Source organism: Coregonus lavaretus (genome assembly GCF_964263955.1).
Source record: "Coregonus lavaretus genome assembly, contig: HAP1_SCAFFOLD_886, whole genome shotgun sequence".
Taxonomy (NCBI): Eukaryota; Metazoa; Chordata; class Actinopteri; order Salmoniformes; family Salmonidae; genus Coregonus; species Coregonus lavaretus.
The window spans coordinates 165,923-182,910 of NW_028157559.1; the positions used below are offsets into that span (position 1 = coordinate 165,923).

General features: G+C 46.7%; 1 pseudogene across 1 annotated transcript in view; it reads right to left on the reverse strand.

Moving 5' to 3' along the window:
* Nucleotides 1–16,988, reverse strand: part of LOC311125256 (collagen alpha-1(XIV) chain-like) — a 79,247-nt pseudogene that overhangs the window by 52,713 nt on the left and 9,546 nt on the right. Inside the window, exons 7-8 of the transcript in view lie at nt 11,690–11,848; nt 6,936–7,013 (exon numbers count right to left, since the gene is read on the reverse strand). The product of the transcript in view is annotated as a collagen alpha-1(XIV) chain-like (transcript). The remainder of the gene's footprint in view (nt 1–6,935; nt 7,014–11,689; nt 11,849–16,988) is intronic.

Consider the following 16,988-nt stretch of genomic DNA (forward strand, 5'->3'; position numbering starts at 1 on the left):
ACGTATAGATCAAGCTTATGCCCCCTTTGATATAAGGGTTCACTTTAAAAATAGAATCTAGAAGGGAGGTAGGTGGGCGTGATGGGGAAGTGACTAGAGTATGAAAATACAAAACTACGCAATTGCAGGCATCTAAAGAAATGGGATCTAGGAATATTGAACTTTTGTACTAACTGTTCAAAAGATGCAAAATCAATATCAATGTACAAGTCGTTAAGTGAGGAAATCCCTTTTCCAGATCAGATATGAAACGCCCGGTCTAATAATGATGGAGAGAATGTATGGTTCTTTAATAATGGGGCAGAAGTTTAAAATTCACTGAGACCAAACGATCGCCTGAACTGTTTCCAGATTTTTAGAGAATGTTTCACAATAGGGTTTTTAGTGTATTTGGAAACAGGCTCAGCTAATGCAAGTTTTGAGCAGAGTAAAGCAGCTAACGAGGTGGGGTCACAGGATGAGATCTCCAAGGTCAACAATTTTTTGGCCTGTAGCAATTATTATTTTAGCAAACAATTATTGTGATTCATCCTATATTGTCCCTAAAATCATTCCTCCCAGCAACATATGTGGGATACATACACACACACACACATACACACTCAACCCCTTTTCCCCACAAACAACCATAAGCTCAGATGCTCAACAGTTGTTCCATCCCTGAGCCCAACTCAAGAAAGGACTTGATTTACGAATGCATATACAGTTGCAGCTGTTTGAGAAGGCGAGCAAAATTGAGCAAAAACTGGCATTAACCATTGTCAAGTCCCATTGTCAAGTCCTAGTCCAAGCATCTCTGTGCAGTCAGACCTTTGATTATTTTGTGCCACCAGGGCCACAATAATATGCCCCCTCTCTGATTGTCCGAGTGTGACCCCCTCCCCATGGGTTACTGCAGCCAGTGTTGCCAGCACTGCCACTACCCCACCGGAATCCCCACTGGCTAGGTACAAGGTCGTCAAGGTTCTCATTAGCAGCTTTGAGAATTTCCTTGTATATTATGCTCTCCCATCAGGGTGCTTGGCTTTGTTGCCAGGCAGGCTCAGAATCTTGAGGGGGTGGTGCTGCTCTAGTGGGTCTCTGACCGCATTCATCTTTCTGATTTGGCTGTGTATAGGCTACTTACAGTAGGCCCATAAAACAGATAAGGACTTCTCCTTAGTGTACGGGTCACTCTGTTGGGTGTCTAGGGTATAGGGTTGGGGAACGTTCCATCATGATAGGACAATAAATAAATAAACTATATTTATAATTTATTTTAAAATGTATATCCCATTTCTGCACAAAATTGAAAGCTCTCTCTCACAACCCCTGCTCACAGACACACATGGGCTCTGGGATTTGCAACCGTTTTCCTTTTTCACTCACATAACTACACACTTTTCCAAACAAAAAAACACACACCCCACCTTCCATCACAATACATTCGCACATACCCACAACAACACTATCAACAAGGCATGTCCTACAGGCCCTAGTTTTGTCGCACCTAGACTACTGTTCAGTCGTGTGGTCAAGTGCCACAAAAAAGGAGTTAGGAAAATTGCAATTGGCTGTCACACCCTGGCTCTGGGGACTCTAATATGTTGAGCCAGGGTGTGTAGAGTCTATGTGTTTTGTTCTATGTTCTCTTTCTAGTCATTTGTGTTTCTATGTTGGCCGGTGTGGTTCTCAATCAGAGGCAACGTGAATCAGCTGTTGCTTGTTGTCTCTGATTGGGCCCCATACTTAAGCAGCCAGTTTTCCCACAGTGGTTGTGGGATCTTGTTCCGGTTTGGTTTATGTGTGTTAACCAAGGACTTCACGTTATCGTTTGTTGTTTTGTTCGTATTATCAGTTAATATATAAGTATGTTTGCAAATAACGCTGCGCGTTGGTCCTCATCCTTCGACGATCGTGACAGAAGATCCCACCAATATAGGACCAAGCAGCGTGCCCAGGAGCAGACAGCCTGGACGTGGGAGCAGATATTGGACGGGCAGGGGTCCTGGACCTGGGAGGAAATCCAGGCCGGGATGGATCGCCGTCCGTGGGAGGAGACGGTGGAGGCGCGCCGGAGAGAGGAGCAACGGCGTCAACAGTGTCGTCGTCGGATGGACGAGAGGCAACCCCAAACATTTTTTAGGGGGGGGCACACGGCATGGGCGACGGGGCAGCAGGAGGCAGCCACAGGGCGTATTGGGAGGTTAGGAGAGGAGGCCACCAGGTTAAGGGGGCTATTGGTAAGGAGAGAGCAGGAGTTAGTGGGTCAGAGGGAGGAGCTACTGGATGCTAGAAGGGAGAAGGAGAGAGTAGAGGCAAGGCGAGAGGAACTGAGTAGGCAGCTGAGGGAGCGGAGGGTTATGAAGAAACCCAGTCCCGCTCCTCACACCAAGCAAGTGGTGTGTGTCACCAGTCCGGTCCGGCCCGTTCCTGCTCCCCGCACTAAGTTAGTAGTGCGTGTTCCCAGTCCGGCCCGACCTGTTCCTGCTCCCCGCACTAAGTTAGTAGTGCGTGTTCCCAGTCCGGCCCGACCTGTTCCTGCTCCCCGCACTAAGTTAGTAGTGCGTGTTCCCAGCCCGGTCCGGCCTGTTCCTGCTCCCCGCACCAAGCCAATGGTGCGCGTCGCCAGCCCGGTCCGGCCTGTTCCTGTCCCTCGCACCAAGCCTATGGTGCGCGTCGCCAGCCCGGCCCGGCCTGTTCCTGCCACTCGCACCAAGCCTACGGTGCGCGTCGCCAGCCCGGCCCGGCCTGTTCCTGCCCCTCGCACCAAGCCTACGGTGCGCGTCGCCAGCCCGGCCCGGCCAGTTCCTGCCCCTCGCACCAAGCCTACGGTGCGCGTCGCCAGCCCGGCCCGGCCTGTTCCTACCCCTCGCACCAAGCCTACGGTGCGCGTCGCCAGCCCGGCCCGGCCTGTTCCAGCTCCACGCACCAAGCCAGGTGTGCGCGTCGTCAGCCCGGTCCGGCCTGTTCCTGCTCCCCGCACCAAGCCAATGGTGCGCGTCGTCAGCCCGGTCCGGCCCGTTCCTGCTCCACGCACCAAGCCAGGGGTGCGCGTCGTCAGCCCGGTCCGGCCCGTTCCTGCTCCACGCACCAAGCCAGGGGTGCACATCGTCAGCCCGGTCCGGCCCAGTCCTGCTCCCCGCACCAAGCCTGTGGTGCGCATCGTCAGTCCGGCACAACCCGTGCCTGGGTCACCGGTACCTGGTCAGGTACCGGTCAGCTGCTCCACATCGGAGTCCAAGCAATCCACTCCACCGATGTCCAGTCCAGCTCCAGCCAGCGGGACCGGACCAGGGGCGCTACGGGGGGATAGTTGAGGGGTGGTGGTCATGCCCGGAGCCGGACCCGCCTCCGAGGAGGAATGCCCACCCAGCCCTCCCCTGTTCGGTTATGTTTGGCGCGGTCGCAGTCCACGCCTTTGGGGGGGGGTACTGTCACACCCTGGCTCTGGGGACTCTAATATGTTGAGCCAGGGTGTGTAGAGTCTATGTGTTTTGTTCTATGTTCTCTTTCTAGTCATTTGTGTTTCTATGTTGGCCGGTGTGGTTCTCAATCAGAGGCAACGTGAATCAGCTGTTGCTTGTTGTCTCTGATTGGGCACCATACTTAAGCAGCCAGTTTTCCCACAGTGGTTGTGGGATCTTGTTCCGGTTTGGTTTATGTGTGTTAACCAAGGACTTCACATTATCGTTTGTTGTTTTGTTCGTGTTATCAGTTAATATATAAGTATGTTTGCAAATAACGCTGCGCGTTGGTCCTCCTCCTTCGACGATCGTGACATTGGCTCAGAACAGGGCAGCACGGCTGGCCCTTGGGTGTACACAGATTTTGTACTGTAGATATGTGGTAGTGGTGGAGTAGGGGCCTGAGGGCACACAGTGTGTTGTGAAATCTGTGAATGTATTGTAATGTTTTTAAAATTGTATGAACTGCCTTAATTTAGCTGAACCCAGGAAGAGTAGCTGCTGCCTTGGCAGGAACTAATGGGGATTCATAATAAACCCCAGGAAGAGTAGCTGCTGTCTTGGCAGGAACTAATGGGGATCCATAGTAAACCCCAGGAAGAGTAGCTGCTGCCTTGACAGGAACTAACGGGGATCCATTATAAACCCCAGGAAGAGTAGCTGCTGCCTTGGCAGGAACTAATGGGGATCCATAATAAACCCCAGGAAGAGTAGTTGCTGCCTTGGCAGGAGCTAATGGGGATCCTTAATAAACCCCAGGAAGAGTAGCTGCTGCCTTGGCAGGAACTAATGGGGATCCATAATAAACCCCAGGAAGAGTAGCTGCTGTCTTGGCAGGAACTAATGGGGATCCATAGTAAACCCCAGGAAGAGTAGCTGCTGCCTTGACAGGAACTAACAGGGATCCATTATAAACCCCAGGAAGAGTAGCTGCTGCCTTGGCAGGAACTAACGGGGATCCATAATAAACCCCAGGAAGAGTAGCTGCTGCCTTGGCAGGAACTAATGGGGATCCATAGTAAACCCCAGGAAGAGTAGCTGCTGTCTTGGCAGGAACTAATGGGGATCCATAGTAAACCCCAGGAAGAGTAGCTGCTGCCTTGACAGGAACTAACAGGGATCCATTATAAACCCCAGGAAGAGTAACTTCTGCCTTGGCAGGAACAAACGGGGATCCATAATAAACCCCAGGAAGAGTAGCTGCTGCCTTGGCAGGAACTAATGGGGATCCTTAATAAACCCCAGGAAGAGTAGCTGCTGCCTTGGCAGGAACTAATGGGGATCCATAATAAACCCCAGGAAGAGTAGCTGCTGCCTTGGCATGAACTAATGGGGATCCATAATAAACCCCAGGAAGAGTAGCTGCTGCCTTGGCAGGAACTAATGGGGATCCATAATAAACCCCAGGAAGAGTAGCTGCTGCCTTGGCAGGAACTAACGGGAATCCATAATAAACCCCAGGAAGAGTAGCTGCTGCCTTGGCAGGAACTAATGGGGATCCATAATAAACCCCAGGAAGAGTAGCTGCTGTCTTGGCAGGAACTAATGGGGATCCATAGTAAACCCCAGGAAGAGTAGCTGCTGCCTTGACAGGAACTAACGGGGATCCATTATAAACCCCAGGAAGAGTAGCTGCTGCCTTGGCAGGAACTAACGGGGATCCATAATAAACCCCAGGAAGAGTAGCTGCTGCCTTGGCAGGAACTAATGGGGATCCATAATAAACCCCAGGAAGAGTAGCTGCTGCCTTGGCAGGAACTAATGGGGATCCATAGTAAACCCCAGGAAGAGTAGCTGCTGTCTTGGCAGGAACTAATGGGGATCCATAGTAAACCCCAGGAAGAGTAGCTGCTGCCTTGACAGGAACTAACGGGATCCATTATAAACCCCAGGAAGAGTAGCTGCTGCCTTGGCAGGAACTAACGGGGATCCATTATAAACCCCAGGAAGAGTAGCTGCTGCCTTGGCAGGAACTAACGGGGATCCATTATAAACCCCAGGAAGAGTAGCTGCTGCCTTGGCAGGAACTAATGGGGATCCATAATAAACCCCAGGAAGAGTAGCTGCTGCCTTGGCAGGAACTAATGGGGATCCATAATAAACCCCAGGAAGAGTAGCTGCTGCCTTGGCAGGAACTAATGGGGATCCATAATAAATACAAATACACATACTGTGTCTTCTATGTCCTCTGTTTGCTGTGTTTTATCTCTACCATGTTGATTGAGTACTTTTGTGTTCCAGTTCCTTATATTTGAAGATGTATTATTTAGCTAATTATCCTTTCTTCTAATGCTGTCTTATCAATTTATAAAATACTATAAACGGAAAGTGTAATACTAACGGTATAGAACGGTATAGTGTAGTTGTAGTTTATTTTTTTAACAATTGTTGTATTTTATTGCATTCTATATGTTTTTTAAAATTACAATCCCTACCATGGCTAGTATTGGGTGTTCCATTATTCGGCTCCTCTATGGGAACTCTGTAATATTTAGAATGGCCATGGAGTAGTCTTTGTGTCTCGGAACATTTGGTTATCAATATGTAGTTTATCGACTACGAGAGCTACACGTTTCCCTTTTAATCTATTCTCCTTGAAGATTGGGTACAGAACTTTGCGCCGTTCTGCAATTTCCTTCGGGAACTGATCATTCTTGCCTATTTTTGTGCCAGCGAGTCTTTTACCCAGGCTTTTAACCATTATTTTATCTTTAAAGAAATCTAATTTGGCAACGATTGGGGGCTCATATCTCTGTCCTCTCTGTCCGAAACGTTGTACACGTTCGATTTGAATTTTGTCGACAGCTTCGCGTGGGATCTGAAGCACTGTAAGAAATAATTCCTTCACCACACTTTCAGGAACTTCTCCTTATTTTTCTTAGATACCAGTAAGTACCAGATGTTGTATGTCAAGTAAGGCTTCTCTCTCTAAGATGTTCTCCTTTTTAAGTTCGTTAAGGTCCGTTTCCATCTTATTGACTGTCCCCTTTAGCTTGTTGGTTTCTTTCTCCATTGTCGCAGCTTAATCGTCTCTCATCTCGAGGCTCGCCTTCAACTCCTTTACTGGCTAATTCAAGTATGCCCAGTTTGTCATTTATCGATTTTAACAGATAGTTTTCCACCCTTACCATTCCCGGTGGTGAAAAGCATATATCGTCTATGTCCGTCGAGGAGTCACGTTTTCTTTTGGAGATTGGTTCTCCTTGTTTACTCTCCGTCATGTTTGGGTGTTGCTTGTTTTCGTAATATTTGTCGATACATTTCTCTAGCCTTATGATTTGTTTTGTGTTGTTATCCAGATTGAATGTTGTTACCCACGAGTATGTGAAGTGCTAATATTTAGTCTAACAGATATTGAATATTACATTTTTATCCTGAGGCGATCTGCACTGCTGTGCTCAGTCCGCCATCTTCACTATGGTCTGTTGATTGTTGGTCTGTAGGTTGGTTGAAAGGTTGAATGGTTGGTTAAAAGGCAGTTGTTCTTACCAGTCCAGGGAGCTCACAGCACTTGTCTCGACTGGCCCAGGACGTACTGCAGATAATGTCAAACATCTGGATCTGGAACTATGCACACACAGAGAACAGCCACACAGAGAACAGCCACACAGAGAACAGCCACACAGAGAACAGCCACACAGAGAACAAACACACAGAGAACAGCCACACAGAGAACAGCCACACAGAGAACAGCCACACAGAGAACAAACACACAGAGAACAGCCACACAGAGAACAGCCACACAGAGAACAGCCACACAGAGAACAAACACACAGAGAAAGGGTTATTGGCATGATATTGCAACACACTTACGGTACTCATCTACACCGTGTCTAAACCGTGTTCTACATCGTGTTCTACACCGTGTTCTACATGCTTCAGAGAAATATACAAATAGTGGTTCTGACGTATGATGATGACTCTGTCTGCTCAACAGGCTGTTTAATGGTGACTGTCTGCTCAACAGGCTGTTTAATGGTGACTGTCTGCTCAACAGGCTGTTTAATGGTGACTCTCTGTCTGCTCAACAGGCTGTTTAATGGTGACTGTCTGCTCAACAGGCTGTTTAATGGTGACTGTCTGCTCAACAGGCTGTTTAATGGTGACTCTCTGTCTGCTCAACAGGCTGTTTAATGGTGACTGTCTGCTCAACCGGCTGTTTAATGGTGACTCTCTGTCTGCTCAACAGGCTGATTAATGGTGACTCTGTCTGCTCAACAGGCTGTTTAGTGGTGACTCTCTGTCTGCTCAACAGGCTGTTTAATGGTGACTGTCTGCTCAACAGGCTGTTTAATGGTGACTCTCTGTCTGCTCAACAGGCTGTTTAATGGTGACTGTCTGCTCAACAGGCTGTTTAATGGTGACTCTGTCTGCTCAACAGGCTGTTTAATGGTGACTGTCTGCTCAACAGGCTGTTTAATGGTGACTCTCTGTCTGCTCAACAGGCTGTTTAATGGTGACTGTCTGCTCAACAGGCTGTTTAATGGTGACTCTCTGTCTGCTCAACAGGCTGTTTAATGGTGACTCTCTGTCTGCTCAACAGGCTGTTTAATGGTGACTGTCTGCTCAACCGGCTGTTTAATGGTGACTCTCTGTCTGCTCAACAGGCTGATTAATGGTGACTCTGTCTGCTCAACAGGCTGTTTAGTGGTGACTCTCTGTCTGCTCAACAGGCTGTTTAATGGTGACTGTCTGCTCAACAGGCTGTTTAATGGTGACTCTCTGTCTGCTCAACAGGCTGTTTAATGGTGACTGTCTGCTCAACAGGCTGTTTAATGGTGACTCTGTCTGCTCAACAGGCTGTTTAATGGTGACTGTCTGCTCAACAGGCTGTTTAATGGTGACTCTCTGTCTGCTCAACAGGCTGTTTAATGGTGACTGTCTGCTCAACAGGCTGTTTAATGGTGACTCTCTGTCTGCTCAGCAGGCTGTTTAATGGTGACTCTCTGTCTGCTCAACAGGCTGTTTAATGGTGACTCTGTCTGCTCAACAGGCTGTTTAATGGTGACTGTCTGCTCAACAGGCTGTTTAATGGTGACTCTCTGTCTGCTCAACAGGCTGTTTAATGGTGACTGTCTGCTCAACAGGCTGTTTAATGGTGACTCTGTCTGCTCAACAGGCTGTTTAATGGTGACTGTCTGCTCAACAGGCTGTTTAATGGTGACTCTCTGTCTGCTCAACAGGCTGTTTAATGGTGACTGTCTGCTCAACAGGCTGTTTAATGGTGACTCTCTGTCTGCTCAGCAGGCTGTTTAATGGTGACTCTCTGTCTGCTCAACAGGCTGTTTAATGGTGACTCTGTCTGCTCAACAGGCTGTTTAATGGTGACTGTCTGCTCAACAGGCTGTTTAATGGTGACTCTCTGTCTGCTCAACAGGCTGTTTAATGGTGACTCTGTCTGCTCAACAGGCTGTTTAATGGTGACTCTGTCTGCTCAACAGGCTGTTTGAACTGAATGACCTAAACGTACATACACACAACCCACTGGGCACACACTGGTTGAATCAACATTGAAATGACGTTGAACCAACGGGGAATAGACGTTGAATTGACATCTGTGCCCAGTGGGAATGCATTGACATGAGATGAGACATTTGAAGCACTTTTAAACACTAAGCTAAAATAAATTACATGTATTTATTATGAGATTACACCTTGATAAGATTATTGATGTGTCAACCATCAAGTAAAATTGCTGAGGAAATATCAAAGCCTCACCACTTTAAAGTACAATAAACTGAGAATTAATGGAAAAACATCTAGGGGGACATTTTTACTTTCCACCAATTCCCCCAAAATGCTGTACAAAGCACTTTCTTTCCATCAGACAATCTCCAGAAATAATAAAATAATAATACATTCTCACATAGTTGCAAAGCAGTCCATTCATGTACCCTCAGAGGTGCACAGAAATCATCACATAACTATTATGCATCCAACAAAGACTGCTCCTCAACTTATTTCCTGTTCTGACATCTTGGGTCACAGTGATCCCAGTGAGGAGGACCAGGACTGTGTTGTTCTGGTATTATATAGAGGCTGTAGGGTGTTGTTATGGGACTATATAGACTGTAGGGTGTTGTTGTGGTATTATATAGGCTGGAGGCTGTAGGGTGTTGTTGTGGTATTATAGAGGCTGTAGGGTGTTGTTGTGGGACTATAGAGGCTGTAAGGTGTTGTGGTATTATAGAGGCTGTAGGGTGTTGTTGTGGTATTATAGAATATGTAGGGTGTTGTGGTATTATAGAGCCTGTAGGGTGTTGTTGTGGGACTATAGAGACTGTAGGGTGTTGTTGTGGTACTGTAGAGGTTGTAGGGTGTTGTTGTGGTACTATAGAGGCTGTAGGGTGTTGTTGTGGTATTATAGAGACTGTAGGGTGTTGTTGTGGTATTATAGAGGCTGTAGGGTGTTGTTGTGGTACTATAGATGCTGTAGGGTGTTGTTGTGGAATTATAGAGGTTGTAGGGTGTTGTTGTGGTATTATATAGAGGTTGTAGGGTGTTGTTGTGGTATTATAGAGGTTGTAGGGTGTTGTTGTGGTACTGTAGAGGTTGTAGGGTGTTGTTGTGGTACTATAGAGGCTGTAGGGTGTTGTGGTATTATAGAGACTGTAGGGTGTTGTTGTGGTATAATAGAGGCTGTAGGGTGTTGTTGTGGTACTATAGAGGCTGTAGGGTGTTGTTGTGGTATTATAGAGACTGTAGGGTGTTGTTGTGGTATTATAGAGGCTGTAGGGTGTTGTTGTGGTACTATAGATGCTGTAGGGTGTTGTTGTGGAATTATAGAGGTTGTAGGGTGTTGTTGTGGTATTATATAGAGGTTGTAGGGTGTTGTTGTGGTATTATAGAGGTTGTAGGGTGTTGTTGTGGTACTGTAGAGGTTGTAGGGTGTTGTTGTGGTACTATAGAGGCTGTAGGGTGTTGTGGTATTATAGAGACTGTAGGGTGTTGTTGTGGTATAATAGAGGCTGTAGGGTGTTGTTGTGGTACTATAGAGACTGTAGGGTGTTGTTGTGGTATTATAGAGGCTGTAGGGTGTTGATGTGGTATTATAGAGGCTGTAGGGTGTTGTTGTGGTATTATAGAGGCTGTAGGGTGTTGTTGTGGTATTATAGAGGTTGTAGGGTGTTGTTGTGGTATTATAGAGTTTGTAGGGTGTTGTTGTGGTATTATAGAGGCTGTAGAGTGTTGTTGTGGGACTATATAGTCTGTAGGGTGTTGTTGTGGTATTATAAAGGCTGTAGGTGTCACGAATTCCGCCGAGACAGCTCCTCCTCCTTGTTCGGGCAGGCTTCGGCGTTCGTCGTCCCCGGAGTACTAGCTACTACCGCTTGATGTCCTCTATGTTTGTTTGGTTTTGTCTTGTTGGTGCACCTGTTTCATCTTATGTATTGATTATGTCACCTATAAGTTTCCTTTGGTTTTGTTTGCAGTTGTGTGTTGTTGTCCGCCTGTCCGTTGGTGATTTGTTATGGCTCTCTTGTATTTAGTGTATTGACGCACTGTCTGCGTAATCGCTCGCCTCCGTTGTTTTGAGGCCCGTTATTTTGTATTGTTGTGTTTGACAAGTAAAGTCGGTTTGACTAAGCTTCTGTGTCCTGCGCCTGACTCCAACACCACATCCACATCAGCTCGTGACAGTAGGGTGTTGATGTGGTATTATAGAGGCTGTAGGGTGTTGTTGTGGTATTATAGAGGCTGTAGGGTGTTGATGCGGTATTATAGAGGCTGTAGGGTGTTGTTGTGGTATTATAGAGGCTGTAGGGTGTTGTTGTGGTATTATAGAGGATGTAGGGTGTTGTTGTGGTTTGTACATATTTTGAAGCATCCATCGATGCAAGCTTCAACGGAAAGTATGCACAGAAATATGACACAACCACGTAAAAAATTACGCAACATTTCTTGAAATCAATGGCGGCAATTATTTGAGCGAGAGAAAATAAACGTCCTCTGAGAATGCACTCGGAGCATGAGAGTGTGGAGCACGGTAGAATGCATATTGAGAAATACGCCATGTCATGCTTTGAAAGTGAAATGTCTTGCACATCTAGAGGTTGCTTGTCTTGCAGGGGGGTTGAAGATGTGTAAGAGTAGTTAAATGAAAAATAAACTCCTGCACACTATGCTTGTTTGTTGTGCTAACGTTTCAGGCTTTTAACCTCCAAAAAGAGACAAACATTAGCACAATAAAGTGATACTGTGTAAGCAGCACAATGTGTGGTAGTTTCCTCCATCATTCTTACCGGAGCTGAGTTGTCTCTCTTCCCCCTGGATCGTACCATGCGTCCCAGTACCTCCACTCCGTCTATACTGATGTTGCCAGCCGCGTTGATGGGCTTTTCTTCCACTACCTTACAGTCAATCACCACTCTGGCTGTGGTCTTACTGACCGTCATGTGGAGCTGTGGGGAAAGGAGAATGGAACACCATGTTTTAAACGTACTGAAACAAACCACAGTATTATCAGTCTGTGGGGAGAGGAAATGGAACACCATGTTTTAAAATGTACTGAAACAAACCACAGCATTAACAGACACACTTTAAATAAAGTATATTCTAGACAAAGCCTACATTGATGCTTCATAAATCATCTATAAGCAAATGTCAAGCATGCATACTGTATAAGGCCCTATAACAGGTCCTTGCATGTGGTGCTTTGCCAGATATGGTATAACTATCATCCAGAGAGTAAATGCTGTCTCCTAACAGTCAGTGAGTGGACAATATAGTAGACCTATCAAGTCATCAGCACTTTCATCAAAATAAACAACAGTCAGTTTTATTAACTGAAAGTGTACAATTATCTGATGTAAAACTAATCCAACTCTGACTCATTCTCTGGCGTCAAAGTCCAAGTCCAAACTCTGGCGGTAGTTCAATGGTAAACCCGTCCGTAGCTGTACTCCATCTAGTCACAACCCTATCCATTGGTTGTGAGCAGGGCCAACCCATGAGAACTGTTGTCCGTAATAAACAACACAGGTGTAATGCCCATTTTGAGTGAAATCTCGGGGTTGAATCACCTCGAAACAATGTTCAAGAAATTGTTTCTCAATAAATATTGCGTACATGACTGCAAGATTTACCTGTCATGCGCACCTATCAACTTTCTCCTTGTCACAATGTATTGTAGCGATTCACAATAAATCACAGGTTTCCCAGACAGGCTCCTCTGCTGTTCTGGGATACAAAGCTGAGTTACAACCGTAATCATAATGGCCGCGTCCCAAATGGTACCCTATTCCCTACATAGGGTACTACTTTTGACCAGAGCCCAATAGGGTGCAATTTGAGATACAAACATAACATTACCAGAGAAAAGTACGTCTCAGCCCCACAATAACAAGATGAGGCTAATCTGAAGTTAGACAGAGTTCATATTTGTGCGTCAGAAACAGAATCCATTTGGCCGGTCTGTGACGTCTGTAATACTCTGTATGGTCGTTTTAATGGGTTCTTGGGAGTGAACCTATTTTCTCCAGTTCACTGGGTATGATTGTGTTTCTATATGTCAGAGCGTGTCAAAGCCTAGCTGCCTGCCTGCCTGTGTTATGTGGTTGGATCCAAGGTTCAGTCCCAAATCTCACCCTATTCCCTATATAGTGCACTACTTTTGACCAGAGCCCATTACACTATATAGGGAATAGGGTGCCATTTGGGACACTGCCCAGGACTACTGTTGTGGGTTTAGAGATATACTTAACCCAACACACGGACAGCATATCAGCCTCCTTTTCAGCTACAGACAATTGCAAGAGAGAGAACCATTTTTTGAACCAACAATTGCCTGAACAACAAATGTTTTGCCTGAACAAGAGAAGTTCAACAGTCTACCAACTAACACTGTATCCACAAGGCCTGGGCTGCATCCTATTCCCTATATAGTGCACTACTTTTGACCAGAGTCGATGAGGCTAATGAGGCTCTGGTCAAAAGTAGTGCACTATATAGGGAACAGGGTGCCATTTGGGACAAAGGCCATTAATCGAACAGTGTTTATTCATAGTCTGACCAATGTCATGGGGACAGTATCTCTGCTGTGGATGTGTCTGTCTGTCTGAGAGTGGCTATGATAGGGATGGTAGTTTAAGGGATGAACCCCATGGCCTTGATGATGATATTCAGGACGGGGACAGAGGGGACGGTGAAGGGAGGAGGACGGGGACGGAGGGGACGGTCAAGAAAGGAGGACGGGGATGGAGGGGACGGTGAAGAGAGGAGGACGGGGACGGAGGGGATGGTGAAGAGAGGAGGACGGGGATGGAGGGGACGGTGAAGGGAGGAGGACAGGGACGGAGGGGACGGTGAAGAGAGGAGGACGGGGACGGAGGGGACGGTGAAGGGAGGAGGACGGGGACGGAGGGGACGGTGAAGGGAGGAGGACGGGGACAGAGGGGACGGTGAAGAGAGGAGGACAGGGACGGAGGGGACGGTGAAGAGAGGAGGACGGGGACGGAGGGGACGGTGAAGGGAGGAGGACGGGGACAGAGGGGACGGTGAAGAGAGGAGGACAGGGACGGAGGGGACGGTGAAGAGAGGAGGACAGGGACGGAGGGGACGGTGAAGAGAGGAGGACGGGGACGGAGGGGACGGTGAAGAGAGGAGGACGGGGACAGAGGGGACGGTGAAGAGAGGAGGACAGGGACGGAGGGGACGGTGAAGAGAGGAGGACGGGGACGGAGGGGACGGTGAAGAGAGGAGGACGGGGACGGAGGGGACGGTGAAGAAAGGAGGACGGGGACGGAGGGGACGGTGAAGAGAGGAGGACAGGGACGGAGGGGATGGTGAAGAAAGGAGGACGGGGATGGAGGGGACGGTGAAGAGAGGAGGACGGGGACAGAGGGGACGGTGAAGAGAGGAGGACAGGGACGGAGGGGACGGTGAAGAGAGGAGGACAGGGACAGAGGGGACGGTGAAGAGAGGAGGACAGGGACGGAGGGGACGGTGAAGAGAGGAGGACAGGGACAGAGGGGACGGTGAAGAGAGGAGGACGGGGACGGAGGGGACGGTGAAGAGAGCAGGATTAGAAGTATAGAGGAAAGGAGAGAGAGGAGAGACACACATGTAGCCCAACATACACACACACACACACACTCAGTCCTGTGGGTCAGATGGGCCCTCTGATCAATTGTGTTATAATTTGAGTGCCAACATGATGTATTAGCCTATTTCATCCAGCGCGCTAGCTGTGTTTTTAATGCGAACAGCGAGTGTCACTGACATCCTCCTCGCTCCTCGCTGCTCTCTACTGCAATATGCAGCGCTTCATTTGTTTGCTTGCTTTTTCCATTTAAGATATCCCTGTTTTTCAGCTCTGGATTTCTAACCGTGTGAGGACTGATGGGTTTTTCTATTACAGCAGATAGGCAGAGTGCATTTTGCATCTTCTTACAAAACAGCCTCCTCTAATGTATGGGACTGACAATGACTCAGAGAGAAAATATACAGGAAACCGATGGAGTACAGTATGGTATCACTTCAGAGTGGTAGAAACAATATCCTTCATTAGACTTCTTCAGTATGGTATCACTTCAGAGTGGTAGAAACAATATCCTTCATTAGACTTCTTCAGTATGGTATCACTTCAGAGTGGTAGAAACAATATCCTTCATTAGACTTCTTCAGTATGGTATCACTTCAGAGTGGTAGAAACAATATCCTTCATTAGACTTCTTCAGTATGGTATCACTTCAGAGTGGTAGAAACAATATCCTTCATTAGACTTCTTTTAGTATGGTATCACTTCAGAGTGGTAGAAACAATATCCTTCATTAGACTTCTTCAGTATGGTATCACTTCAGAGTGGTAGAAACAATATCCTTCATTAGACTTCTTCAGTATGGTATCACTTCAGAGTGGTAGAAACAATATCCTTCATTAGACTTCTTTTAGTATGGTATCACTTCAGAGTGGTAGAAACAATATCCTTCATTAGACTTCTTTTAGTATGGTATCACTTCAGAGTGGTAGAAACAATATCCTTCATTAGACTTCTTTTAGTATGGTATCACTTCAGAGTGGTAGAAACAATATCCTTAATTAGACTTCTTGTCTTAGAGACTAAATACAGAAAGTCCAATATGAGAATCCCATCCATTCATCAATGGTGGCGTAGTCTACAAAGTTTTATTTCAACATCCATTGCTTAAATTATTCTGCTTCAGGTAGTTTTACTGGATAATACCTCAGCTATGTGAGATGTACACTCTCCATGCTTTACTGTAATGTATGCTGGTATTAAAAGCTGTGTATCAGCATAATCCATCTCAATGTATTCTAAACATTGCCACCTTGACACCAAATGTTCTAGGAGAGAAATGCATGAAGGAGAGAGTTATGAATCAGCACATTTTCCTTACTTCTCCTCTCTTCTCCCCATTAGCCATGTAAAGAGGATATGGAATACTTTAGCTGTTACCATGATAACCCCCCCCCCCCCCCCCCCCCCCCCGCCCCTTGCATCCATATCTTACATCTCAGAATTTGAGAGGGGTTACTTACTGTAGCTTTATAGCACAATTGGCAACACTTTGGCTGGGAAATACATTTCTGATTACCCCTTTAAGTAAAATCTGCAGAAATCCATAATAGCCTCATCTCCAGAGAGAGGGAGAGAGAGAGAGAGAGAGAGAGAGAGAGCGAGAGAGAGAGAGAGAGAGAGAGAGAGAGAGAGAGAGAGAGAGAGAGAGATTTGTTTAAAAGCTGTCATAACTACTCAGGACGTTATTTCTGGGGTCAGCAATATTCAGGATGGCAATTCTCTGTGCCAGTGGATTTACATTCTGTAAATGAATTTCAGATGGAGGCAAGGCAGGCAGATAAACACTAAGACCCTGGCTGCCTTGCCTTACCAGCCACAGCAGCAGACTGAGAAATGTGGTCCCTAATACCAGTTACCAAATCAAACATTACATAGACCATGCCTCTGCTTCAGAAACACTGGGAGACAGAGCAAAGCATTTTTATGCTACGAAGCTAGAAACTAGAAATGTAACCCACATCATACAGAGAAAACTAGAAAGAAAATCTCTCACAATGTCAAAGACACACAGGACAGCATGTCCTCCCCTATAAGAATACTCTTTACTGCTGATCCCTGCATGGGATGAAACATCACCCTCAGATAGATATCACAGTTCAGTCTGTCACATTACTGTAGCCTGGATGAAACATCACCCTCAGATAGATATCACAGTTCAGTCTGTCACATTACTGTAGCCTGGATGAAACATCACCCTCAGATAGATATCACAGTTCAGTCTGTCACATTACTGTAGCCTGGATGAAACATCACCCTCAGATAGATATCACAGTTCAGTCTGTCACATTACTGTAGCCAAGCTGACCGGAAGTAACACCATTCAGAAACACATGTACACTTTTCCTCTATAATGACAGGGGATCCTCTGTGTGACACGGTGGTGTAGGGATTACCATATGAAGACACCTGGAGTAAAGTGAGGGCAATCCAGCAGGACATGTCTGTCGCTGCACAATACAACTGTCATCCAGTCGGAGGGGAGACCGTGACCGTGTGTATGT